The sequence below is a fragment of the Pongo abelii genome, chromosome 20 (genome assembly GCF_028885655.2).
Source record: "Pongo abelii isolate AG06213 chromosome 20, NHGRI_mPonAbe1-v2.0_pri, whole genome shotgun sequence".
NCBI lineage: Eukaryota > Metazoa > Chordata > Mammalia > Primates > Hominidae > Pongo > Pongo abelii.
Window position 1 is genome coordinate 2,453,282 of NC_072005.2, and position 25,102 is coordinate 2,478,383.

At 52.0% G+C, this 25,102-nt stretch overlaps 1 protein-coding gene across 1 annotated transcript in view; it reads right to left on the reverse strand.

The window, feature by feature from the left end:
* Positions 1-24,504, reverse strand: part of GNG7 (G protein subunit gamma 7) — a 191,896-nt gene extending 167,392 nt beyond the window's left edge. The window contains exon 1 of the mRNA XM_024238139.3: positions 24,376-24,504. The gene's annotated coding sequence lies outside the window, so the exon portion shown is untranslated. The remainder of the gene's footprint in view (positions 1-24,375) is intronic.
* Between the last annotated feature and the right edge of the window lie 598 nt (positions 24,505-25,102).

Consider the following 25,102-nt stretch of genomic DNA (forward strand, 5'->3'; position numbering starts at 1 on the left):
GGAAAACAGCATCCAGACCTTCCACTGTGGCCCTGAGTGGCAGAGGAGGTGGCAGTGGCTGACGCCAACACTGTCACAGCAAGAAACACGGGAGTAGGTGTGACTGTGGTCACTTCCATCTCAGGGTACATGCTACATTGAGGAAGTAAAACCTGGGGGGAGCAAGATATACAAGAAGTGAAAGGTGACTTGTAGAATGTTCTGGAATCTTCCAAAAGCTTCTGGAAACTTCCAGAATTTTCTGAAATATAGTAGGTATTGTGGCATAGCAAGGCTTTGGATTCGGAAGCTGCTGGGCTTGGGCATGGAGTCAAAAAAGTAACAGAGGAAAGGCCACGGAATGCAAACTTCCAGGGATGACATGGCTGCCACACGGTGGGCAGGTGGGTCACATCCAGTGTACACAGGCACACTTGGCTCTTTGAACTCAGTCACCTGTTATGGGTGAAGGAACCAAATCCTGGGATGGGGTAATAAATGTATACGGGTTCAGTTTCCCCATCCACAACACAGGGAGAAGAATCAGATGGTGTCCAGTCTCGGAGGGTCCTGGGCAGCAGGCAGCACCCCCAAGACCATCATCTCCGACCCTGATTCTGCCAAGCCCCAGCCTGGTAACTACTTCTCTCAAGGGGTCCCAGCTCTCAGAGCTAGGAGGGGCCTTCAACGCCGGGTCTACACCCCATGCCAACAGAATCCCTTCCCTGACCCAAGCACCAGCCCACCCATCCTCTGTCACGCAGCCTTCAACAATCGGAAACCAACAGCTTCCCATGATGGTCCCTCCTATTTCCAGACAAGCCTGATTCTTAAGCCAGCCTGGCCAAGCTACAACTCCTATCCCATCTCCCCAAGAACAGACTTCGTCATTTTCTCAATTTGGTCCATGCCCATGGTGTCCGTGAGGAAAGATAACAACGTAAGTAACATATAGTATAATGCTAATTTTTTTGCGACAGGATCTTACTGTTGCCCAGGCTGGAATGCAGTGGTGCAATCATAGCTCACTGCAGCCTCAACTTCCTAGGCTCCCAAGCAATCCTCCTGCCTCAGCCTCCCAAGCAGTTGGGACCACAGTTGTGCACCACCATATCTGGCTGATTTTTAATAAATTTTGTAGAGATAGAGTCTCACTATGTTGCCCAGGCTGGTCTCGAACTCCAGGGCTCAAGCAATCCTCCCACCTCAGCCTCCCAAAGTGCTGGAATTACAGGCGTGAGCCACCACACCCAGCCAATACTAATATTTATACATAATATATTGAATAATATTAGCAGTGATTCCAGCAATAACAGTGCTAACCAGGACCGCCACCCATCCAGGTCACAGCCACGTAGTCCATCCCAATCTTTTCAATGACCCTAGGGAGTGATTCCTATCCCATCTGACACACAAGGAAACAGAAAGGTTCCATGTTTTGTTCAAAATTCACACAGAAAGAAAGTCACACGGTGGCTAAGTAGGCATTCTAAATCCAATGCCTCACCACGCCTACATTCCAGAAAACTCTAGAAGGTTCTGAGAGTTTCTAGAAGGTTCCAGAAGATTCCAGAACCCTCCATGATTCACCACCTTTCACTTCTTACATATCCTATTCCCCCAGGTCCCACTTTCTCAAAGCAGGACAGAATTTTCAACCCTTTGCATTCCCATCTGCATCTTCACCTTACTCATTGTATTAACTTCAGGCACCAGGTAGCACCTTCCTAAATTACCTGGGCTTGGCAAGACCTAAATCAAAGATGTGACCTGCTCAGTAGTCCTAGATGTGAAGAAACTCAAACCCCAATGCCAGAATCCCTTAAAACAGAACCAGTCAGTGTCCACAGCTCTACTAGGCTTGACCCACAGTGGAGAAAGATGAGAAACTCACAGGGAGAAAAATAGGACCGTCTTCTCACAGTCTAAGACTGTCAGCCAGGCACGGCAGCTCACGCATGTAATCCCAGCACCTTGGGAGACCGATGAGGGAGGATCACTGAAGCCCAGGAGTTCGAGCAGCCTGGGCATCATAGTAAGACCTCGTCTTTTTTTTTGAGACAGAGTCTCGCTCTGTTGCCCAGGCTGGAGTGCAGTTGTGCGATCTCGGCTCACCATAACCTCCGCCTCCCAGGTTCAAGTGATTCTCTCTGCCTCAGCCTCCCGAGTAGCTGGGATAACAGGCACCTGCCACCATGCCCAGCCAATTTTAGTATTTTTAGTAGAGACGTGGTTTCATCTTGGCCAGGCTGGTCTCAAACTCCTGACCTCAGGTGATCCACCTGCCTCGGTCTCCCAAAGTGCTGGGATTACAGGCGTGAGCCGCCTTGCCTGGCCACCTGTCTCTATTTTTTAAAAAATTAAAAAATTTTAAAATTAAAAATTAAAAGCTCTGAAAAGTGACCACATAGACTAACAGTGGGTTTTTTGGTAAAATACACTTAACACAAAATTTACAATTTTTTTTTTTTTTTTTTTTTTTGAGATGGAGTTTCCCTCTTGTTGCCCAGGCTGGAATGCAATGGTGAGATCTCAGCCCACTGCAACCTCTGCCTCCTGGGTTCAAGAGATTCTCCTGCCTCAGCCTCCTTAGTAGCTAGGATTACAGGCATGCATCACCACGCCTGGCTAATTTTGTATTTTAGTAGAGGCAGGGTTTCTCCATGTTGGTCAGGCTGGTCTTGAACTCCCGACCTCATTCGTTTCTTTTTTGAGACAGGGTCTTGCTCTGTTGCTCAGGCTGGAGTGCAGTGGTGTGATCACAGCTCACTGCAACCTTCATCTCCCGAGCTCGCATGAGGGTCCCCATGTCCTACATCCCCGTGAGCCCTTGTGATTATTTGTTGTTTTGGTTTTTTAATTCTAGCCATCCTACTGGGTGTGAAGTGGTATCTCACCATGGCTCTGATTTGCATTTCCCTGAGGACTGACACAGAGCATGTTTTGAAGTGAAACCGATAGTTTTTGTTTCTTTGATCCTCCTGTGTAACCCTCCCAAGTAGCTGGGACTACAGGTGTGCCCCAGCAGGCCTGGCTAATTTTTATTTTTTGTAGCAACAGGGTCTCACTATGTGGCCCAGGCTGGTCTCCAACTTTTTTTTATTTTATTGTTTTTGAGACGGGAGTCTCGCTCTGTTGCCCAGGCTGGAGTGCAGTGGCGCAATCTCGGCTCACTGCAACCTCCACCTCCCGGGTTCAAGCGATTCTCCTGCCTCAGCCTCCCGAGTAGCTGGGACTACAGGCGCCCGCCATCACGCCCGGCGAATTTTTTGTACTTTTAGTAGAGACAGGGTTTCACCGTATTAGTCAGGATGGCTTCGATCTCCTGACCTCATGATCCGCCCGCCTCGGCCTCCCAAAGTGCTGGGATTGCAGGCGTGAGCAACCTCACCCGGCCGGTCTCCAACTCTTGGACTCAAGTGATCCTCCCACCTCGGCCTCCCAAAGTGCTGGGATCACTAGCATGAGCCACGTCACCGGGCCAGATCTTTCTTGCGCAGTGTTTGTGTGGACGTACGCTTTCATTTCCCTTAGGTGTACATCTAGGAGTGGACTCAACAGGGTCATATGGAAACGCTGTATGTAACCACTTCAGAAACTGCCAGGCTGTTTCCAGACCAGCCTGGCCAACATGGTGAAACCCCGTCTCTACCAAAAATACAAAAATTAGCTGGGCGTAGTGACACCCGCCTGTAATCCCAGCTACTTGGGAGGCTAAGGCAGGAGAATCGCTTGAACCCGGGAGGCAGAGATTGCAGTGAGCCGAGATCGTGCCACTGCACTCCAGCCCAGGGAGACAACGAGACTCCGCCTCAAAAAAAATAGAGATGGGTTCTCACTATGTTGCCCTAGGCCAGCCTGGGTGGGAGGCCAGGCTGGTCTCGAACTCCTGACCTCAGGTGATGCGCCTGCCTCAGCCTCCCAAAGTGCTGGGATTACAGGTGTGAGCCACCGCGCCCGGCCAAGACCCCCATCTCTAATTTTTTTAAAAAGACTATTTTCCCCGGAATACCTGCTAGATACTCTCCACGCCTTCTGCGTGGTCTTCTTACCTGCTCTTGAGGTAGGAGCCTCTTCTACAGATAAAGCCAACAAACAAAAATGATGCTCAGGCCAAAGAAGAAGATGCAGGCTCTGATAAAGACTGGCAGAGGGGAGGCGGGTGGGAGCCTGGAAACTTCAAGGTGTCACTGAAGCACAAGGTGACATCAGACAGGGAGAGGAAATGGGGGAGCCGGAGCAGGCGGAGATGGTGAAAGCCTGAACCGAGGGCATTCCAGGTGAGGAGAAAAACAAGAGAGACCCTGGAGGAGGAGGGAGGGAAATTAACTGAGCTGTGAAAAACCTGCCTGGGGCTGACCAGCTCTTGCACAGGGACGGGCCAGCTCGGGCAGGGACGGGCTTGCTGCTGGGAGGTGCCCGTGCAGAAACAAGAAAGGAGCTCCTGCAGGGGCTGGCTAGGGAGCTGGTGGACAGCATCGGCCAGAGGAGCTCAAATCCGCCCTCAGCCCCAGGGGGCTGAGCTGCAAAAGCGACGTCAAATGGACAAAAGTCCCACCGGGCACAGAGGCGCGACCAGCGTCTATGGTTTTAAAAATAAATGATGGGGCCGGGTGCGGTGGCTCACGCCTGTAATCCCAGCACTTTGGGAGGCCGAGGCAGGCGCATCACCTGAGGTCAGGAGTTCGAGACCAGCCTGGCCATTATTATTATTTTTTTTTTTTGAGACGGAGTCTCACTCTGTCGCCCAGGCTGGAGTGCAATGGTGTGATCTCGGCTCACTGCAACCTCCGCCTCCTGGGTTCAAGTGATTCTCTTGCCTCAGCCTCCTGAGTAGCTGGGATTACAGGCACCTGCCACCACACCCAGGTAATTTTTGTATTTTTAGTAGAGACGGGGTTTCAGCATGTTAGCCAGGATGGTCTCGATCTCTTGACCTCGTGATCCGCCCGCCTCAGGCTCCCAAAGTGCTGGGATGACAGGCGTGAGCCACCGTGCCCAGCCCGCACCAGTGCTATTGATGGAGGCCCCAAAGCGGTAGCGACACAAGTGGCCCTGGACGGATGCACGAATCAACGTAGCGTGGTCCATACACACCCTGGAGTACGATCCAGCCTTCAACAGCAGAGAATCCTGACACAGGCCACAATGCGGATGCACTTTGAGGACCTCAGTCTCAGTGAAAGAAGCCAGGCACAGGACACATCCTCTGTGATCACTCCTAAGAGGTTCCCAGAGCCCTCAGATTCACAGAGACGGAAAGTAGGATGGGGGCCGGGCACAGTGGCTCATGCCTGTAATCCCAGCACTCTGGGAGGCCGAGGCGGGTGGATCACCTGAGGTCAGGAGTTCAAGACCAGCCTGGCCAACATGGAGAAACCTCGTCTCTACTAAAAATACAAAAATTGGACGGGCGCAGTGGCTCACGCCTGTAATCCCAACACTCTGGGAGGCCGAGGCAAGTGGATCACCTGAGGTCAGGAGTTCAAGACCAGCCTGGCCAACATGGAGAAACTTTGTCTCTACTAAAAATACAAAAATTAGACAGGCGTGGCGGCACACTCCTGTAATCCCAGCTACTCAGGAGGCTGATGCAGGAGAATCGCTTGAACCCGGGAGGCAGAGGTTGCAGTGAGCTGAGATTGCACCACTGCACTCCAGTCTGAGTGACAAGAGCGAGACTCTGTCTAAAAAAAAAAAAGAAAGAAAAAAGAAAATAAAGTAGGATGGGAGTGCCAGGGGCTGGGGAGGGGGCTGGGGAGTCTGTGCTTCATGAGGACAGAGTTTCAGTTTGGGAAGATGAGAAAGTTCTGGAGGGGACAGTGGTTGGTTAAATGTACCCAAAAAAATGGTTAGACAGGGAAATTTTATGTTACATGTAATTTACAATGTAACATAAAATGAAAAATGAAGAGAAGGCTGGGTGCAGTGGGTCACACCTGTAATCCCAGCACTTTGGGAGGCCGAGGCTGGAGGATAGCTTGAGCCCAGGAGTTGGAGACCAGCCTGGCCAATATAGCAAGACCCCATCTCTACAAAAAAATTTAAAAATCAGCCGGGCATGGTGGCGGGCACCTGTGGTCCCAGCTACTTGGGAGGCTGAGACAGGAGGATGGCTGGAACCCAGGAGGCAGAGGCTGCAGGGAGCTGTGATCGCACCACTGCACTCCAGTCTGGGTGACAGAGGGAGACCCTGTCTCAAAGTAAAGTAAGGAAAGCAAAACAAAACAAAGTGGGTGAGAGGGGAAGCAGCTGAGAGTCAGAGACGGGGGACAGGGTGGGAAGTCATGAGGCCCCGTCCACTGTGTGCCAAACATCGGATCCCCAGTAACGTCCGTGACCGCCCGGTCTCCTCCTCCAGAGATGAGGGCCTGGTGGGCAGGGGACAGCCTTGAACACCCAGCGACACCCTGCCGTTGTTGGCCCAGTGAAAAGAGGCCACTAAGAAAAGGGCCTTGGCAAAACAAAGGGCCCCATTCACAGTCCCCGCGAGAGGAGGCCTGAGCTCTTTCTCTCCAGAGCTCTCCTGTCCCGGCCCAGTTTCACTTTCCAAGGACACTCCAACCCCACCTCAGCCCCCACTGATATCCTGCTTTCCAGCAATCCTCTGCCTTTACCAGACACTTCATCAGCGTGAGAACGTGGACCCAGGGGTGTCACCTTGGTCCCAGAGGCCAGGGGGCGGAAAGTGCCGGCGGTCAGGCAGTTTCTCAGCCCTGTGTGGTCTCTGTCTCAGCCTTTTTTTTTTTGAGACAGAGTCTCACTCTGTTGCCCAGGCTGGAGTGCAGTGGTGCAATCTCAGCTCACTGCAACCTCCGCCTCCCGCTTTCAAGCGATTCTTCTGCTTCAGCCTCCCGAGTAGCTGGGATTACAGGCACCCGCCACTATGCCCGGCTAATTCTTGTATTTTGAGTAGAGACGGGGTTTCACCACACTGGCCAGGCTGGTCTGGAACTCTTGGCCTTAGGTGATTCACCTGCCTCGGCCTCCCAGAGTGCTGGGATTACAGGCGTGAGCCACAGCACCCGGCCTCCCCTCTCCTTTTTAAAAATGTTGCATCTCAGGCAAAGCTGCGCTCAACACCCAGGCCTGGCGCCCTGCTTGCTTCAGTCTCAGTCTCCAGCACCGGGATCCCGGCCAATCCCCGCAACACATTCGGGACCGGCAGGACGCATATGTCTCCAATCAGAAGGGAGATGTCTCTCCCGGGCTCTCTTCAGTGTTTGCGGCCAAGATGGGGAAGACGATGAGTTTCCAACACCCTGAAACGATCCCAAGGAGCGGAGCCTTTGTGGTGTGGGGTCAAAAGAGACTTTACTTACTTTTTTCTTTCTTTTTTTTTTTTTTTTTTTTTTGAGACAGACCCTCACTCTCTCGCCCAGGCTGGAGTACAGTGGCACGATCTGGGCTCACTGCAAGCTCTGCCTCTCAGGTTCACGCCATTCTCCTGCCTCAGCCTCCCAAGTAGCTGGGACTACAGGTGCCCACCACCACACCCAGCTAACTTTTTGTATCTTTTAGTAGAGACGGGGTTTCACCGTGTTAGCCAGGATGGTCTTGAACTCCTGACCTCGTGATCCGCCCACCTCGGCCTCCCAAAGTGCTGGGATTACAGGCGTGAACCACCGTGCCCAGCCACTTTTTTTCTTTTCTTTTTCTTTTATTTTTTTATTTTTTATTTTTTTTTGAGACAAGGTCTGGCTCTGTCACCCACACTGGAGTGCAGGGGCATGATCTTGGCTCACTGCAGCCTCAACTTCCTGGGCTCAAGCGATCCTCCTGCCTCGGCCTCCTGAGTAGCTGGGATTACAGGCATGCGCCACTATACTCAGTTAACTTTTTTCTCTTTTTTGTAGAGATGGTGTCTTACTATGTTATCCAGGCTGGTCTCAAGCTCCTGGGCTCAAGCAATCCTCCCATCTTGGCCTCCCAAAGTGCTGGGGTTAGGCTGGGCATGGTGGCTCACACCTGTAATGCCAACACTTTGGGAGGCCAAGGCGGGTGGATCACCTGAGGTCGGGAGTTCGAGACCAGCCTGGCCAACATGGAGAAACCCTGCCTTTACTAAAAATACAAAATTAGCCGGGCATGGTGGCGCATGCCTTTAATCCCAGCTACTCGGGAGGCTGAGGCAGAAGAATGGCGTGAACCCAGGAGGCAGAGCTTGCAGTGAGCCGAGATCCGCGCCACTGCACTCCAGCCTGGGTGAAAGTGCGAGACTCCGTCTCAAAAAAAAAAAAAAAAAACATGATGTGAAGATGGAAAGCAAAGTTTGCAGGAGAAGGATGGAGTCGGTGTCAGTGCTCTGGGGAGGTGGGGAGTTCCCTCAGCAAGAATGACCTCAGAGTAGCTGGTAGGTGGGCTAAGGCCACCTGGGCTGGGAGAACCAGGTTAACAGCACCAGCAGGAAGTCACCAGGGTCTCGAGGACCCCCAACAGGGAGAGAGCAACAGGGCACCTCGCCCCCACGTGTTCTTTCCCAAAACCCGTAACCTGGTCTGATCACGAGAGCAATATCTGACAAACCTAGATCAGAAGTAAGTCTGCACAATACCCAGCCGGTCCCCCTAAGACCATCCAGGTCTCGAGAGGCAAGGAACATCTAAGACATGGTCCCAACCCGGAAGAACCCCCGGTGACGAGCCGGCTAAATGTCACGTGGGATTCTAGATGGGTCCTGGGGCAGGAAAGGACATTAGGGGAAGATTAATGACATTTGAATAAAATGTGGAGTTAACAGAAATGAACCCATTGTTAGCCGGGCACAGTGGCTCACGTCTGTCCTCCTAACACTTTGGGAGTCCGGGGTAGGAGGATCGCTTGAGTTCAGGAGTTCAAGACCAGCCTGGGCAAAATAGCGAGACCTCATCTCTACAATAAAACAAAAATTAGCCAGGCATGGCGTTGCGTGCCTGTGGTCCCAGCTACTCAAGAGGCTGAGGTGGGAGGATCGCTTGAGCCCGGGAGTTGAAGGCTATGGATCTGGTGGCCACTGCACTTAGCCTGGGTGACAGAGTAAGACTCTGTCTCAAAAAAAATGTAAATTTAAATTTTAAAAAATATTACTTTTAATGGCAAAGACCACAATTACATTTGCCCCAATATAATAAACACATAAAATAAATAAATAAATGAGAAAAAGATAAACAAAAATAAAAATAATGCAAAAAAAAGGAAAAAAATGCCAATCATACTATGCATGGCACCATGCTATAGGGGAAAAAAAATAATTATATATAATTGTTCCCAAATCATTAAGCCCTTCTCATTATGGAGGCTATAGGAATAAATGCTCCTAACAAGACCATATTTGGGCCGGGCTCGGTGGGCCTCCCAGCACTTTGGGAGGCCGAGGCAGGTGGATCACCTGAGGTCACGAGTTCGAGACCAGCCTGGCCATGATGGTGAAACCTCGTCTCTACTAAAAATACAAAAATTAGCCAGGTGTGGTGGTGGACGCCTGTAATCCCAGCTACTCAGGAGGCTAAGGCAGGAGGATCACTTGAACCCGGGAGGCAGAGGTTGCAGTGAGCTGAGATGGAGCCACTGCACTCCAGCCTGGGCTACAGAGTGAGACTCCAACTCAAAAAAAAAAAAAAAAACAAACCATATTCGATGCAATTCTCTGAAGTTAACTGTTAGAGCTCTGACCACACAGAGGCTGAAATTACATGACACATGCTAAAGTACAAAGTTCCAAGATCAAGTCCCAGCATGACCACTAACTCGTGAAACCTCCAGACCTCAGTTTTGCCATCCGTAAAGCATGCGAGATGGACTCGAGGGCCAACACGCTTTTTCGGTAAGAGTCCAGATACCCAGCGTTTTCAGCCTTGCAGTGGAGCCACTCTCTATGGCAACGACTTAACTACACCATAGTAGCAGAACACACAGAGCTGTGTGCCAATAAAACATTATTTCTGGACACTAAAATCTGAATGCCATATAATTGTCATGTGTCATGGCCTTTTCTTTGACTTGTGTTTTTTGCTTCTTTTGGCGGCGAGTAGAAGCAGGGCTTCCTTTGACTTTTTTTTCCAACCATTTGAAAATGGAGGCCGGGCACGGTGGCTCACGTCTGTAATCCCACCACTTTGGGAGGCCGAGGCGAAAGGATCGCTTGAGGTCGGGAGTTCGAGACCAGCCTGGCCAACATGGTGAAACCCCATCTCTACTAAAAATACAAAAATTAGCCGAGTGTGGTGTCAGGCGCTTGTAATCCCAGCTACTCGGGAGGCTGAGGCAGGAGAATGGCTTGAACCGGGAGGCAGAGTTTGCAGTGAGCCGAGATCATGCCACTGCACTCCAACCTAGGTGACAGAACGAGATTCTGTCTCAAAAAAGTAAAATAAAATAAAAATAAAAACAGGATAATCATTCTTAGCCCAGGGGCCATATATAAAACCAGGCTGTGGGCCAGAGGTGGCCCAAGGGCGGTGGTTACTGACTCCTGAACTGGACGTGTTCCAAGCCCCTTCCTTAGCTACCTTTCTAAGATTCTCTGATTACAAATCCATGTGAGTTTTTCTATTTCAACCTGTTGGCTCAGGTCTTTTTTTTTTTTTCTTCTTGAGACAGGGTCTTGCTCTGTCGCCCAGGCTGGAGTGCAGTGGCACAATCTTGGCTCACTGCAGCCTCCACCTTCCAGATTCAAGCAATCCTCCCACCTCAGCTTCCCAAGCATCTGGGGTTACAGGCACGTACCACCACGCCCAGCTAAGCTTTGTATTGTTAATAAAGACGGGGTTTCGCCATGTTGGCCAGGCTGGTCTCGAACTCCTGATCTCAAGTGATCCACCCACCTCAGACTCCCAAAGTGCTGGCATTACAGGTGCGAGCCACCGTGCCCGGCCAGGGCAGTGAAACTATAGGATACCACAATGGTGGACACATATCCTTACACCCTTCTCCAAACCCATAGAATCTTCAACACCAAGAGTGAACTCCAATAGAGACTGGGGACTCTGGGTGACAATGACATGTCAACGTGGGTTCATCCATTGTGATTATAACAAATGCACCACTGTGGTACGGGGTGCTGGTAGTGGGAGAGGATGTGCCTGTGGGTTGCAGGGGGGTGTACGGGAACTTTCTGTTCTTACCGCTCGATTTTGCTGTAAACCTAAAATAGCTCTAAAAACATAAAGTCTATTTAAAAACCCAACTGTATCTTTGTACTTTAATGCAATCACAGAATCATAAAATCTTATTAGAAATGGTTTCGGCCGGGCTCAGTGGCACATGTCCATAATCCCAGCACTTTGGGAGGACGGGACCGGAGGATTGTTGAGCTCAGGAGTTTGAGACCGACCTGGGCAACATGGCGAGACCCCATCTCTACTAAAAATGGAAAAATTAGCCAGTTGTGGTGTTACATGCTTATAGTCTCAGCTACTCAGGAGGCTGAGGTGGGAGGATCACTTGAGCCTGGGAGGCGGAGGTTGCAGTGAACCATGATTGCATCACTACACTCCGGCCTGGGCAACAGAGCAAGACTCTGTCTCAAAAAAAAAATTAAAATTAAAAAAATATTAATAAAAGGAAAAGAGCCGGGTGCGATGGCTCACGCCTGTAATCCCAGCACTTTGGGAGGCCGAGGTGGAAGGATCAGTTGAGGTCAGGAGTTTGAGACCAGCCTGGCCAACATGGTGAAACTTCTTCTCTACTAAAAATACAAAAATTAGCCAGGCATGGTGGTGTGCGCCTGTAATCCCAGCTACTCAGGAGTATGAGGCAGGAGAATTGCTTGAACCGGGGAGGTGAACGTTGCAGTGAACCAAAATCGCACCACTGCACTCCAGCCTGGACAACAGAGCAAGACTCTGTCTCAAAAAAATTAAGATAAAGCAAAATAAAAGAAAAAGAAATAATTTAGACCAGTGGTTCTTAACTAGGGACGCCTTTGCCTTCGGGGGACCCTGGACAATGTCTGGGGACATTTGTGGTTGTCATGATGGGGGAGCTCCTGGCACGGAGTGGGTGGAGTCCAGAGATGCTGCTCAGCACCCAGCAATGCCCAAGACAGCTCCACCCCAGAGAAGGATCCAGCCCCTATGCCCACAGTGCCCAGGCGGGAGATCCTGCTTTATCCAGGCGTCACCACTGCAATAACAATATACTTAATATATGCAAAGTGCTGGGCGGGCGCGGTGGCTCATGCCTATAATCCCAGCACTTCGGGAGGCCGAGACGGGTGGATCACGAGGTCAGGAGATCCAGACCATCCCGGGTAACACAGTGAAACCCCGTCTCTACTAAAAATACAAAAAAACTAGCCGGGTGTGGTGGCGGGCGCCTGTAGTCCCAGCTACTCAGGAGGCTGAGGCAAGAGAATGGCGTGAACCCGGGACCGGGAGCTTGCAGTGAGCCAAGATGGCGCCACTGCACTGCAGCCTGGGGACAGAGCGAGACTCCGTCTCAAAAAGAAAAAAGAAAAAAAAAAAAAAAATATATATATATATATATATATATATTTACAAAGTGCTTTAAAATTCCCGGTGCATCCCTGCTGCATGTGGCCAGGGCCAGGCGTTTCCACCCCGTTTTACAGACCAGGAGCAGTCAGGGGCACTTCTCAGAGGGCTGCGTGGTCACCTGTGGCCTCCCTGCCCCCGGGTGCTTCTGGGAGAGGCACGAACTCAAAACTCCCACTTCCTCCTGCAGCCGCCTGTGCTCCCAGAGGCCCCTGCAGGCACAGAGTTCTCCGCTGGTTGTGGGATGGTGCACGTGTAATTTTTCTGTAGTTGGGAAAGGCAGGAGGGAGGAGGACGAAGCAGGAAGGGATTTAGCACCTGGGACCACACAGCCTGGGAAAAGCCTGAATCTCACCGCACGCAGGGGACGAAGACGTTAGGGGTTGCACTGTGCACCCCTCCAAAGGAACAGTCCACGACCCAACCCCGCACACCTGGGAATGGGAGCTTACTTAGATTCAGGGTCTTTGCAGATGATATGAGTTTAGATGCAGTCACACTGGATTAGAATGAACCCTAAAATGGGTGCACCACACCAACATGGCACATGTATACATATGTAACAAACCTGCACGTTGTGCACATGTACCCTAAAACTTAAAGTATAATAATAACAAAATTAAAAAAAAAAAAACATACTGACATACTGTCACTGCATCCTAAAAAAAAAGAAAAAAAAAAAAAAAAAAGAATGAACCCTAAATCCAACGACCGAGGGCCTCTTTTTTTTTTTTTTTTTTTTTTTTCTGAGACAGGCTCTTGCTCTGTCTCCCAAGCTGGAGTGCAGTAGCACAATCATGGCTCACTGCAGCCTCCACTTCCCAGACTCCAGCGATCCTCCCACCTCAGCCTCCTGAGTAGCTGGGACCACAGACATCTGCCAACACGACCAGCTAATTTATATCTTTTTGGTAGCGATGGGATTTTTTCCTGTTGCCCAGGCTGGTCTCAAACTCCTGGGCTCAAGCGATCTACCCGCCTTGGCCTCCTAAAGTGCTGGCCCAGACTGACCTTATAAGAGGAGGGAAATTTCGGCCAGGTGCAGTGGCTCACACCTATAATCCCAGCACTTTGGGAAGCCGAGGCAGGAGGATCACCTGAGGTCAGGAGTTCGAGACCAGCCTGGCCAACATGGTGAAACCCCGTCTGTACTAAAAATACCAAAATTAGCTGGGCGTGGTGGCACACGCCTGTAATCCCAGCTACTTGGGAGGCAGGAGAATTGCTTGAACCCGGGAGGCAGAGGTTGCAATGAGCTGAGATCACGCCACTGCACTCCAGCCTCGGCAGCAGAGCAAGATTCCATCTCAAAAAAAAAAAAGGAGGGAAATTTCCACCCAGGGAGAAGGCCTTTTGTGATGACAGAGGCAGAAATTGGATCAATCAGGCCATAAGCCAAGGACTCCTGGAGCCCCCGGAGGGTGGGGAAGGCAGGAAGCCTCCTTCCCCAGAGCCTCTAGAAGGAGCGCAGCCCTGCTCACACCGTGACTTCAGACTCCTGGTCTCCAGAACCATGAGACAATACATTTCTGTTATTTTAGCCACCCGGTCTGTGGTCATTCATGACGGTGGCAGCCCCAGGCTCCTCCTACAACTGGGCACTGCCAAGGCCGGCAAAGTCCAGGCCTTACTTTCCCACCACACTGAAGCCACAGCCGTCTCTGTGCCCAGCAGACTCTGCCAGGACATCTGCATTTGAACTTGGCTGGATTCATCTCTTTTCTTTGATTCCTCCTGGCTTTGTTGTCCATCAAGTTAGGGAGTTTTTTAAGACGGCCAGGGGAGGCCGGTCATGGTGGCTCACGCCTGTAATCCCAGCACTTTGGGAGGCCGAGGCGGGCAGATCACGAGGTCAGGAGATTGAGACCATCCTGGCTAACAAGGTGAAACCCCGTCTCTACTAAAAATACAAAAAATTAGCCGGGCGTGGTGGCGGGCGCCTGTAGTCCCAGCTACTCGGGAGGCTGAGGCAGGAGAATGGCGTGAACCCGGGAGGCGGAGCTTGCAGTGAGCCGAGATCACGCCACTGCCCTCCAGCCTGGGCGACAGAGCAAGACTCCATCTCAAAAAAAAAAAGGCGGCCAGGGGCAGCAGTCTTGGGCTTGTCAACAAAGGTCAAATGAACAATGAAATCGGACGTGGTGACTCACACCTGTAATTCTAGAACGTGGGCCGGCCGAGGTGGGCAAATCGCTTGAGCCCAGGAGTTCAAGACCAGCCTGGACAACACAGCAAGCCCCCGTCTCTACAAAAAATACAAAAATTAGCCAGGTGTGGCAGTACATGCTTGTGTTCTCGCCTATCTGGGAGGCTGAGGCAGGAGGATCACTTGGGCCTGGGAGTTCAAGGCTGCAGTGAGCTGTGATTGTGCCACTGCACTCCAGCCTGGGTAACAGAGTAAGCCCCTATCTCATTAAAAAGAAAAGTAGACGTTCAGCCAGGCACAGTGGTTCATGTCTGTAATCCCAACACTTTGGGAGTCCGAAGCGGGTGGATCACTTGAGCTCAGGGGTTCAAGAACAACCTGGGCAACATAGTGAGACTCTATCTCTACAAAAAATTAGCCGGATATGGTGACATGTGCCTGTAGTCCCAGCTACTCTGGAGGCTGAGGCAGGAGGCTCGCTTGAGCCAAGGAGTTTGAGACCAGTCTGGGCAACATAGCAATATCCCATCTCTACAAAAAAAAAAAAAAAAATTAGCTGGGCATAATGATCTGTGCCTGTATTCCCAGCTACTCAGGAGATCGAGGTGGGACGATTGCTTGAGCCAGGGAGGTGGAGGTTGCAGTGAGCCAAGATCACACCGCTGTACTCCAGCCTAGGTGACAGAGCAAGACTCTGTCTCAAAAAAAAAAAGAAAAGAAAAGAAAAGAAAAGCAGACTTAAACTAATGAATGTACATCAAAGGTAATCTTTTTCTACTTTACCATCTTCCAAAGAGTAACTGTACAGAAACTCCAAAAAGGTAGCCATTTCTGCAAACCAGGGTCTCTCCCCTGGGTACTGTGGACATCGGGGCTCTGGACCATTCTCTGGGGTGCGGCCATCCTGGGCACTGCGGGGCGCTGAGCAGTGTCCCTGGCATCCACCCACTCCATGCTAGGAGCAGCCCCGGTCGTGACAGCCACAAATGTCCCCAGACATCGCTCAGTGTCCCCTGAAGGCCAGAATCGCCCCCAGGGACAAGCTCTGATTTAGGGCATGGCTGGACATGAGACAGAGACAGCACCAGATAAATGCGTCAAGGGTTAAAGAATGAACGCCCACGTTCTAACCACCCCCCCAAGTCTCTAATCAAATGCCGCCTCCTCTTGGAGGCTCTCAGAGGTCGAGGTCCCTGTCTTCATTTTGTAAACTCATCACCCGACACAATATCAGACACTTAATGTTGTGTTGTGAACGTTAATAAATGTCTGTAAAATAAATGACTCTGACCTTGAAACGGCAATGTCTCTATGCCTAAGAAATCTTGGTTGTTTGAGGATAAAATTCTCTTCCTTTCTCTCTCTTGGGTTGGGCTACATTTGAGATTGTAAGGTGGGGTAAGCACAGGGGATTTGGGTCAGAAATGTCAAGGCTATCTGGAATTGGTGACACTATTTTTGGAGGAATCTACATTTTGGGGAGTTTTTTTGTTGCTTTTTTTTGGGGGGGTGCAGGGAATAGCACTTAACTAGTTCAACCATAGTTTTCAGGGAAAAAAAAAAGTTTTAGTTTAAAGGATCTGTGCTACCATAGCCTGGTATAGAGCAGTGGTTCTCAACCCCAGACGACTGTGGACAATGTCTGGGGACATCGGTGGCTGTCACAACTCAGAGATGCTCCTGGCATGGAGTGGGTGGAGGCCAGGGACGCTGCTCAGCACCCTGCGGTGCCCAGGACGGCCCCACCCCAGAGAACAATCCGGTTCCCCTATCTGCAGTGCCAAGAGGGAGCCCCTACATTATTTGGGAAAAAATCAAGTCTGCTTCCTGATCACATTGGACACCAGAATAAACTCCCGGTGGGGCAGACAGTGTAAACTAGGGGGACCCCCAGCTTCTGGGGCTCACCTCCTCTCTCCCTCCCCACTCAGGGTGTGGATTTCAATGTGTGCAGCCTCCTGGGACCTCAGCAGGGCAGAGGATCATGGGACGCAGAGTCTCTTGGAGTCCGTGGACTCCCCTAGCCCAGGTGTGATCTGCTCCCTGAGGGACACTGGGCTATGTCTGGGGACATCTGTGGTGGTCACAACTGGAGGTGCTACTGGCGTGGAGTGGGTGGACGCCAGGGACGCTGCTCAGCACCTCAGGACCTGCAGTGCCCAGGACAGCCCTGCCCCAGAAAATGACCCTACTCAGGCCATCCCAGAGTAGGGTTGAACTCGAGCTCAGGAGTTGGAGACCAGTCTAGGCAATACAGGGGGACCTCCATGTTTACAAAAAAATTTTTTTAATTAGCTGGGCATGGTGGCGTGCATCTGTAGTCCCAGCTACCCTGGGAGGCTGAGGTGGGAGGATTGCTTGAGCCCAGAGTTTGAGGCTGCAGTGAGCCAGGCTGAGAAAATGTGTGGTGACTGGCATGGGGAGACCTAGCGCCCTCTGTGTACCCACCAAGATGGGCCAGTCTCCACCAATCCGTTCCCTGGCAAACTTGTATTCTACTCAAAGCTTCCTCATGGCCTCCCGTCTGGACCTTCCTCAGCCCCCTCTCTACCCCCCGGACGACTTCTTATCACCCCTGCACCTATACAGCTCCTAGAACACGCAGGCCCGAGGCCCCCACCTCTGTGCCACCCTGGGCTCAGGCCCCTCTGACCCGGACTGCCATCTCCACGGCCCCCACACCAGCACACAGATGCCTCATTCACGTGGTGCTCCCAGGGCCTGGCACCAGTTCTGAGGCTTAAAATAGGCACACAACGGGCCTTTGTCGGATAGAGGAAGGAAGGAAGGAGCGTTTCAGACAAAGGAGACAGCAACAGCAGCGTCCAGGAAACCCAGGGGCACCGGGGAGGTGGATGGAGCCAAGTGGGGGTGGGGTACTTGAAGGGTCAGAGGGCAGGGCCAGGCCATGCAGGACCCTGAAGATCCCATGAGGAACTGGGGTGTCATCATGCAGGTGCTGACTTGGTAGGGGCAGGGAAGTGACCGTCTGATCAGTGCCCAGGAAGCTTACTAGGAAGGTCCTGCTGGAGCCAGAGAAACCAGAGGCTGATTCGTCACCTTGGAGTCTCCTGCCAGGGATGATGAGGCTCTCAGCTCAAGAGGGAGCACTGGGATGGGAAAGAAAGCAGACAGGAGGGGCCGGGCATGGGGGCTCACGCCTGTAATCCCAGCACTTCGGGAGGCCGAGGCAGGCAGATCACCTGAGGTCAGGAGTTCGAGACCAGCCTGGGCAACATGGTGACGCCCTGTCTCTACTAAAAATACAAAAATTATCTGGGTGTGGTGGCGGGCACCTGTAATCCCAGCTACTCGGGAGGCTGAGGCAGGAGAATCACTGGAACCTGGGAGGCGGAGGTTGCAGTGAGCCGAGATTGCACTACTGCACTCCAGCCCGGGAGACAGAGCGAGACTCCATCAAAAAAAAAGAAAAGAAAGAGAGAGAGGGGAGAGAGGGGAGAGAGGAGAGAGAGGAGAGAAAGAAAGAAAGAGAGAAAGAGAAAGAAAAAGAAAGAAAGAAAGAGAGAGAAAGAAAGACAGAAAGAAAGAAAGGGAAAGGAAAGGAAGGAAGAAGGAAGGAAGGAAGGAAGAAAGAAAAAGAAAGAAAGAACGAACCACTAAACAAACATCCCAAGCTTCAGTGCAGCGGGCTGCCTATGCCCAGGAAAAAGCCATTTACATCCCAGCACCGTGCTTCATTGCCCAAAGGCAAAAGCAGCCAAGCGTGTGTTGCTGGATGGATGGATGAGCACAGCCCGGTCTGTCCACGCACCGGAACACGACTCAGCCCTGAAAAGGGTCGAGGCTCTGACGCATGCCACAGCATGGATGCACCTTGAGCATGTCACACGCAGTGAGAGACACCAGACACAAAGGCCACACAGTGTGTGACCCATTTCTTTGAAATGTCTAGGACAGGCCAGTCCAGAGACAGGAGGGAGAGGTGTGGGTGCCAGGGCTGAGGGAGGGGGTGGAGAGTCTTTCCACCCTCATGGGGACAAAGGATTTTACTGGGTGATGGAATGTTTTTTTGTTTGTTTGTTTTTTGAGACAGAGTCTCGCTCTGTCGCCCAGGCTGGAGTGCAGTGCTCACCACAACCTCCGCCTCCAGGGTTCAAGTAGTTCTCCTGCCTCAGCCTCCTGAGTAGCTGGGATTACAGGCACTCTCCACCACACCCAGCTAATTTTTGTATTTTTAGTAGAGACGGGGTTTCACCATGTTGGCCAGGCTGGTCTCGAACTCCTGGCCTCAAGTGATCCTCCCGCTTTGGCCTCCCAAAGTGCTGGGATCACAGGAATGTTCTGAAAGGGGCTTATAGGGATATTTGCACAGCTGATAAACTTATTTAAAAGATGGAATTGCATCCTTAAAAGGTCTGAATGTTATGAAGTGCAAATTATACCTCAATTTTTGTCATAAAAAGCAGTAAGACTTTTCCTTTTGCGAGGTTCAAGTAACTGTTCCTGGAAGCATCTCGGAGCTGCCCACGAACCCCACCATCCACCCGTGTCAGGAGCTGATGTGGGGGAGGAACCACACAGAGAGAGCGTGGCCCACTCACACCGCAGGATAGGGGAGGAGGAAGAGGACAGGAGTGACCCCTCGGGGGCCGCTGTGTGACTGAGGACGGGTCCGCCCATCTCCTTAGCTCTCACACTCATCTGTAAGGTCTCCTGGGTGATGTAAACCATGAACACTTTTCTCTAACCCTTAAGAGACAGAGGCCAGGCCAAAGAGTGCATGTAGAGAAAGCAGTGACAAGTGAAGTCAAGAAATGTCAACGAGCGGGGAGAGGCGCCCGACATCACCAAGGACAAAGAATTGCAGAAATCAGCCGTGAAAGGACACAGCAGCTGGGCGCGGTGGCTCACGCCTGTCACCCCAGCACTTTGGGAGGCCGAGGTGGGTGAATGACCTAAGGTCAGGAGTTCAAGGCTAGCCTGGCCAACATGGTGAGACCCCCCCCCCCCCAACAAGTCTCTACTAAAAATACAAAAATTAGCCGGGTGTGGTGGTGCATGCCTGTAATGGAAGCTACTCAGGAGGCTGGGGCAGGAGAATCGCTTGAACCCTGAAGGCGGAGGTTGCAATGAGCTGAGATCGCACCACTGCACTCCAGCCCGGGCAACGGAACGAGACCATGTCTCAAAAAAAAAGGACAGGTCGGGTGCGGTGGCTCACGCCTGTAATCCCAGCACTTTGGGAGGCAGAGGTAGGTGGATCACCTGAGGTCAGGAGTTTGAGACCAGCCTGGGCAATATGGTGAAACCCCGTCTCTACTAAAAATATAAAAATTAGCCGGGTGCAGTGGTGCACGCCTGTAATCCCAGCTACTCGAGAGGCTGAGGCAGAAGAATCGCTTGAGCCCTGGAGGCGGAGGTTGCAGTGAGCCAAGATTGCACCATTGCACTCCAGCCTGGGTGACAGAGAAAGACTGTGTTTCAAAAAAAAAAAAAAGAAAGAAAGCAAAGAAAAAAAGAAAGCACCAGCTCCCAAGCCTATAGAGACCAGGCACGACCTTCCTGTAAGAAACCATGAAGCATCTTCAAAAATACAAATGACTCTGTGGATATGATTTTAAAGACCATCGCTGCTTCCAGATGGAACTGAAAAAATCCGAATAACACCTTGAATGAAGAAAGGAGTGTTTTTCACTACTACTCGGTGAACGAGAAAAATGCCTCCATTCAGTAAACACGAAGCTGAATTGTCTACGCGTGAGGGTAATTTGTGTTTACTTCTCTTTGCCGTCAAACAGTGGGGCCCCAGGGTTTATTAAGCATGAAACAAGAACAGAAAATAACAGTATTGGTCAAAGGATGTTTTCTAAATAAAGCTCCTCTGTAAGATCGAGATGCACCTGCAGAATTTGAGCTTCATTGGAAGCTTCACGTTCCAGGTTAAAATCAAGAAAACATATTGCAAACATGGCATCTTCCAATGCCTGCAACTGACAACTTCAGCCCATCTTCTAAATCAGTACTAAGTGTTCAAAAGCCACACAAAAGACCCACCTAGAAAGGAGTAGCCTTTTTTTTTTTTTTTTTTTTTTTTTTTTTCTGAGACAGAGTCTTGCTCTGTGGCCCAGGCTGGAGTGCAGTGGTGCGATCTCGGCTCACTGCAATCTCTGCCTCCTGGGTTCAGGTGATTCTCCTGCCTCAGCCCCTTAAGTAGCTGGGATTACAGGCATGTGCTACCACACCCAGCTAGTTTTTATATTTTTAGTACAGATGGGGTTTCACCATGTTGGCCAGGATGGTCTTGAACTCCTGACCTCAAGTGCTCCACCCACTTCGGCCTCCCAAAGTGCTGAGATTACAGGCGTGAGCCACCGCGCCCAGCCATAAGTAGGCATTTCTAATGTTTTCTAAAAGCAGTGAGACCTTACTTCTCCCCTCTCAAAACGAGAGCACTAAATGACTTAAAAACAATCCCCAATTCTGAACAGCCCCATTTCCTACACATCAAAGGAGAGATGAGGTCGTTAAAGGAGAAAATAAATCAGTTTTGTCTATAACAAGAGTTCCACACTGGAGTGTCTCTGTCCCTACAGGACACCGGGTGATGTCTGGAGACATCTGTGGTTATCACAATGCGGGGAGCTCCTGGTGTGGAGTGGGTGGAGGCCAGGGACACTGCTCGGCACCCTGCAGTGCCCAGAAGGCCCCACCCCAGAGGACGATCAGACCCCAAACGTCCACAGCGCTGGGACAGACAGACCCAAATGCACCCCATGAACTGAAGCTGTAAACTCAAAATTTCAAGCGTATAATCACAGCTCGATGTGGTTCCTTACGGGGTGCCCCTAAACCAGAATGACCCAGGCAGCCTTCTCTTAAACAGGTGCATCTGTTACTTAACGAGCTTTGAGAATCTCCTGCCACCAGGTGTGGGCAAAGTCTTCTTTCTTTTCAGTTTTTTACTCACTTTTAATAATATGGAGACAGGCTCCATATTTGAGACTCTGTCTCAACATAATAATAATAATAATAATAATAATAATAATAATAATAATGAGACATATTTTTGTTGTTGTTGCAGTCCTTTTTTTTTTTTTCCTTTTTTTTTTTGAGGCAGAGTCTCTCTCTGTCGCCCAGGCTGGAGTGCAGTGGCGTGATCTCGGCTCACTGCAACCTCCACCTCCTGGGTTCAAGCGATTCTCCTGCTTCAGCCTCCCAAGTAGCTGGGATTACAGGCAAACGCCACCATGCCCAGCTAATTTTTGATATTTTTAGTAGAGATAGGTTTTCGCTATATTGGCCAGTCTGGTCTCGAACTCCTGACCTCAGGTGATCCACCTGCCTCTGTCTCCCAAAGCACGGGGATTACAGGCATGAGCCACCACAACCAGCCATGCAGATTATTTTTTAAAGCTTCTGGGGGTGACCCTGATGTGTGCTCCTAAGGTTGCAGGACTAGAGTCAAGTTCCAGTCACTTCCTTTCCTCTCCTCTGTGACAACCCAGTCATCCCACTCCTCCATCTCCAAACCCACCAAAGAAAAAAACTGGATTGAGTCCATTATTCTCCATGCTTCAGGTACCCTCACTATGTGCTAGGAAACAGTCCATGCATACATCCCGTAATTCGACCCTGAGAGGCACATGCTACTGTTTTTATTATTCCCGCTTTGCAGCGGAGTAAACAACACCTCCAAAAGATGATACAGCCAACCCTGCAGCGAGAGGCAGGGTCGGAACACACACAGGCGCACCTCCCAGAGGCCCCCGACACTCCATCAAGGCAAGATCGCAGCATCCCACGACGGGAACAAGTTTGTGAACTTGGCATTTGCCTCGCTGACACCTAGCAACCGTGTGAAGACGCTTAGCTGGGGATCCGCTGCCTCTGTTCATCAAGCCTGTCTTCCACCGCCCACCTCCCAACCCCTAGCAACCCCCGCTCCCCAGGAAAAATAAAGTGCCACCCACGTCGCTCAATAGCACCGTCCCAAAAACTCCCACTTTAGTTCCTGAAAAATTCAGTCACCGACAAGAGCCTTTCTCCTTCCTGAAGCGTTCTCCTTGGCACCCTATATCCTAGAAATAAACCTCAAAAAGTATTCCGAACTCCCGTCTCCTTCAACTCACTGTTCCCGGGGGGGTTCTGCCCCGTGCCCAGTTCTAGAGCAAACAATTAACATCTCCCCCAAAAGTAGAGGGGTGAGTCCTCTCCAAATTCCTTTTAACTGGATCCTACCTGAGACAACTCCCCACACCCCGTTTTCCTCCTGATTAGTCAATGTTTAGCAAAACACCTGCCCCCAGGTGTCTCCAGCCTGGGACCTTACCCCCACCTCCCTTCTCACTACCTCACCCTAACTTCCTTCTCCCTGAACCCCCCTCCACCCCACACACTCACAAGCTCCCCATTTCCCCTGATAGCCCCCAGACCCTTTCTGGAACAAGCCTAACCCCCACCTGTATGCTCCAGCCACTCCCTGGCTCACCCCAACTTTGTCCTTCTGCCCCTTTTCAGCTAATCCTAACCCCTGGGCCGTCAATCACACCCCCCCATCTTCACCAACCCCATTCCTCAGTCCTCTCCCCAGACAACCTCAACATCTAATTCCCTCTGCAGCCCCCTCTCCAATGAACCCCACTTCAAACTCCATCCCCAGCCCCCTCTCCAGCTCCCTGCGAACCTCAACCCCACTCCCAACTCCCTCTTCAAATAAGCTGCACCCTTGACTCAACCCCTGTTCCCCTCTCCAATTAATCTCAACCCCCAACACCATCTCCAGCGCCCTCCCCAGCTAACTCAGATTTCCAATTCCACCTCCAGCCCCTCCCCAGCTAACCTCCACCTACAATTCCAGCCCCCTCCCCAGGTAGCTTGGACCTCCAATCCCACTCCAAGCCCCCTCGGCCGCTAACCTCGACCTGCGACTCTAGCCCCCTCCCCAGCAAATTCAAGACCTCCAATTCCACCACCAGCCCCTTCCTAGCTAACCTGGACCTGCAATTCCAGATCCCTCCCCAGCTAACTCAGACCTCCAATGCCACTCCAAGCCCCCTCCCCAGCTAACCTCGACCTGCAACTCCAGCCCCCTCCCCAGATAATTCAGACCTCCAGTCCCACTCCAAGCCCCCTCCCCAGGTAACCTCGACCTGCAACTCCAGCCCCCTCCCCAGATAATTCAGACCTCCAGTCCCACTCCAAGCCCCCTCCCGAGCTTACCTCGACCTGCCACTCCAGCAGCCCCCTCCCTAGCTAACCTCGACCTACAATTCCAGCCCCCTCCCCAGGTAACCTCGACCTGCAACTCCAGCCCCCTCCCCAGATAACTCAGACCTCCAATTCCACCTACAGCCCCCCCCACCCAGCTAACCTGGACCTGCAACTACAGCCTCCTCCCCAGCTAGCCCTGATTTCTAAGTGGAGTCCCAATGCCCAGACCCAACCCTTCCCCAGCGAACCTCGATCTGCACCTCCTGCCCCGTCCCCAGCTAACCTCGATCTGCACCTCCTGCCCCGTCCCCAGCTAACCTCGACCTGCAACTCCCGCCCCCTCCCCAGCTAGCCCTGAGCCCCAAGTGCAGTCCCAATCGCCAGCCCCAGCCCCTCCCCAGCTAACTTCGACCCCCCAAGTGCAGCCCCGTCCCCAATTCCAACCCCAGCCTCCAGTTGCAGCCCGGGTCCCCAGCCCCAGCCCCCCTCCTCAGCCGACTCCGACCCCCAACTCGGTCCGCAGCCGAATCCGAGCTGTCCCAGTCCCCTCTCTGGGACGCCGGCCGCGCCCTCACTTCCCCTGGCCCGGTTCGCGGGCGCCCTTACCTGCGCTCGGGCCCCGCGGCCGCCTCAGCCCCGCCGCGCAGCCGAACCCTCCGCCCCGGCCCGCGAGCGCTCGCTCCCCTCTGCGGGGGCGGGGCCGACACTCGGGGGGCGGGCCCTGGCGTCCCGGCACGACCAATCGCGAGCCCCGGCGGCGGGAGGCCGGAGCGGGGGCGGGGCGCGGGGCAGGCAGCGGGGTAGGCTGCGCCCAGGAGAGCGGGGCGGGGCTCCGGGCGCGGGCGGGGCCGGGGGCGGAGCGAAGAGCGGCTTTCCAGGGTGACTTCGTGACGTCAGGAAGGCGCGAGTCGCTTCCCGAGTTCGAATCCCGCGCTAGGTGAGCGGGTTCGAATGCTGCATACCAGCTCCGCGGGCTCATTTGCTGGAGAAGAATGTCAGTGATCATAACTGCTGCGCCGCTTTCTTGAAGACTTTATAGGCTCCCTCTCGCGGGACCCTCTGCCTAAGGCCAGAAGGCGAGATTACTATCCTCATTTTACAGAGGTGGAAACTGGGTCTCAGAAAGGTGAAACCTAAGGTCATTTGCCCAAGCCTGTCTCATCATTTCCAAGATTTCTCAGTTTCCTAACTCATGGCCCTGGATCCACAAATTCCTGGGCCCCAACACAGATGGAATGAACCAGAATCCTATAGGGAACTGGACCCTGAAATCTGTGTTTTGTTTTGTTTTCGTTTTGTTTTTGAGACAGGGTCTCACTCAATTGCCGTGGCT